This window comes from Eriocheir sinensis, chromosome 60 (genome assembly GCF_024679095.1).
Source record: "Eriocheir sinensis breed Jianghai 21 chromosome 60, ASM2467909v1, whole genome shotgun sequence".
Lineage (NCBI taxonomy): Eukaryota > Metazoa > Arthropoda > Malacostraca > Decapoda > Varunidae > Eriocheir > Eriocheir sinensis.
The window spans coordinates 7,127,816-7,130,717 of NC_066568.1; the positions used below are offsets into that span (position 1 = coordinate 7,127,816).

The 2,902-nt window shown below is 43.0% G+C and overlaps 1 protein-coding gene across 1 annotated transcript in view; it reads left to right on the plus strand.

The window, feature by feature from the left end:
- Window positions 1-2,599, plus strand: part of LOC126985843 (uncharacterized) — a 106,223-nt gene extending 103,624 nt beyond the window's left edge. Inside the window, exon 7 of the mRNA XM_050841299.1 lies at window positions 1,785-2,599. The gene's annotated coding sequence lies outside the window, so the exon portion shown is untranslated. The remainder of the gene's footprint in view (window positions 1-1,784) is intronic.
- The last annotated feature ends 303 nt before the right edge of the window (window positions 2,600-2,902 follow it).

Sequence of the window (2,902 nt, forward strand, 5' to 3'; positions counted from 1 at the left end):
TTTTTTTTCTCTTTTTTTTAATCAAGGGTGTAGCAGGGAGAGAAAGTGGGATAAGGGGGAAAGAGGAAAGAAAGTAGGAATACACAATTGCCACCCTCCCTTAATCCTCTCCCACCTTCCCCCTCTCTCCTCTCTCTTTGCTGTCTCTCCCTTTTTCTGTTTTTAATCAAGGGTGTAGCAGGGAGAGAAAGTGGGATAAGGGGGAAAGAGGAAAGAAAGTAGGAATACACAGTTGCCACCCTCCCTTAACCCAAACCCATCCTCCCCCTCTCTCCTCATTCTACTGTCTCTCCTTTTTTCTGTTTTTAATCATGGGTGTAGCAAGGAGGAAGAGGAGAGACAGTAGAAGTACACAGTTGCCTCCCTCCCTTAACCCTCTCCCACCTTCCCCCTCTCTCCTCACTCTACTGTCTCTCCTTTTTTCTGTTTTTAATCAAGGGTGTAGCAAGGAGGAAGAGTAAAGACAGTATAAAAGTACACAGTTGACACCTTCCCTTAACCCTCTCCCTCTCTCCATTCCCTATCCTGACTCTTTGTTGCTGTAGCTCTCCTCTTTTTACTCTTATTTAATCAAGGGTTTAGAAATGAGGGAAAATGGGCTAATGGGAAGGGTACAGCTGGGTAAGAGGAAAGACAGTAAGGGTTCATTGATGTTACCCTTCCTTACCCTTCCCTTCCTTCTTCCTGCCTTCTCAATCTCGACCTTCACTATTCCCTCCCTCGCTTTCATTATCTCCCTCACTTTACCTCACTTTCATTCTCACTTTCATTCTTTACCTCACTTTCATTCTCTCCCTCACTTTACCTCTCCCTCTCCCTACTTTCTAACACTCGACCTTTCCGTGTGTCTTTCTCTCCCTTCTTTATTCTCCTTTCCTCTACTTCTTCCTTTTCATTATCTCTAAGTTTATTCACCTTTCTTCATTCTCCCTTCTTTCCTCTCACGAATTCCTCTTTCCTCTTCCTCCCCCTTCTTCTTATTTTACTTTTTTTTTTCTACTCTACTACCCCTTCTTCCTTTATCATACTAATTTGCAATCCTCTTCCCACCCTTTCCTTCTCTCTCATCCTCTTTCTCTACAATTTCTTCTTCTCTCCAATCCCTTTTTCTTTTTTTTCTTTCCCTTTCTTCCTTTCTCCCCATCCTCCTCCTCCCCTCTCCTCTCTCTCTCTCTCTCTCTCTCTCTCTCTCTCTCTCTCTCTCTCTCTCTCTCTCTCTCTCTCTCTCTCTCTCTCTCTCTCTCTCTCTCTCTCTCTCTCTCTCTCTCTCTCTCTCTCTCTCTCTCTCTCTCTCTCTTCTCCTATATTTCTTCCCTTTCTCCACCATTTTTCTCCTTCTTCATCTTTTTCTTCGTCCATGTTCAACAACTCAATTTTTCCCTTCTCCCTCCTTGTTCACTGTTGCTGTCTCTCTCTCTCTCTCTCTCTCTCTCTCTCTCTCTCTCTCTCTCTCTCTCTCTCTCTCTCTCTCTCTCTCTCTCTCTGGATCATTCTTTCTTTATTCCTTTCTCTAACTTTCTTTCTTTATTTCCTTTTATATTCTTGCTTTCCTTTCTTTCTTACGTTTTTGCTTTCTTTATTTATGCGTTTTGCTTTCTTTCTTTCTCTTTCTTTCCCTTTCCCTCTCCCTCTCTCTTTCTCTCTCTCTCTCTCTCTCTCTCTCTCTCTCTCTCTCTCTCTCTCTCTCTCTCTCTCTCTCTCTCTCTCTCTGGGGTCGCGTGCAACAGTTTAAGGTTTAACGAGGTCACGAGACTAACTCTTTTTTATGTTTGTCTTCCACGCAGAGCAACAGGAAGCAGCCACTCCAATTAAGAAGGAAGGAAGGAAGAAGGAAGGAAGAAGGAAGAAAGGAAGGAAAAAGGAAGAGGAAGAAAGGACGAAAAGATTAACGTAATGCATGATTATTTGCCTGTGTGTGTGTGTGTGTGTGTGTGTGTGTGTGTGCGCGTGTTATAATCGGATTACGCAAGACAGGAAGTGAATAGGGAAGAGGTGTAATGGAAGAAAGGAGGAATTCAAACAAACGAAGAGAAAGAGGAAGAGAGACAAGCAAAATAAAGAATATCTACACATAATTTATGGCGGAAGAAGAAGAAGAAGAAGAAGATAATGATGATGTAAAGAAGCAAAAACCATATAAACGGGGCATATTACTAGGCAAAACAACAACAACAACAACAACAACAACAACAACAACAACAACAACAACACGACGAAGAGGAGGAAGTGGAGGACCAGAAAAAGGAAGAAGAGGAAGAGGAGGAGGAGGAGGAGGAGGAGGAAGAGGAGGAGGGTAAGAAAAACATCAACAAATCGAGTAGACTTTTCCTGGAAGACAGAAATAAATGAACAAAAAACAAAAAATAGACCATGAGAGAGAGAGAGAGAGAGAGAGAGAGAGAGAGAGAGAGAGAGAGAGAGAGAGAGAGAAGATATGGAAAAAAAAACTAAGTAAAAATAACGTCGAACTATATACTTCTCTCCTTTACTCCACTTCCTTTCTTCCTTCCTTCCTTCCTTCCTTCCTTCCTTCCTTAACACAGATAAACACATACAATCTCGGCTGGATTACAGACCTTATAGGCGTGTGTGTGTGTGTGTGTGTGTGTGTGTGTAAAAAAGAAAAGAAAAAGAGAGAAAGAAAGAAAGAAAGAAAGAGAGCTTGTACACGGTGATGGGGCGAGAGGCTGGGCCCTGTACACCGTTTGCAATTTGCTTTCTCTCTCTCTCTCTCTCTCTCTCTCTCTCTCTCTCTCTCTCTCTCTCTCTCTCTCTCTCTCTCTCTCTCTCTCTCTCTCTCTCTCTCTCTCTCTCTCTCTCTCTCTCTCTCTCTCTCTCTCTCTCTCTCTCTCTCTCTCTCTCTCTCTCTCTCTCTCTCTCTCTGTGTCTCTGTCTCTCTCTG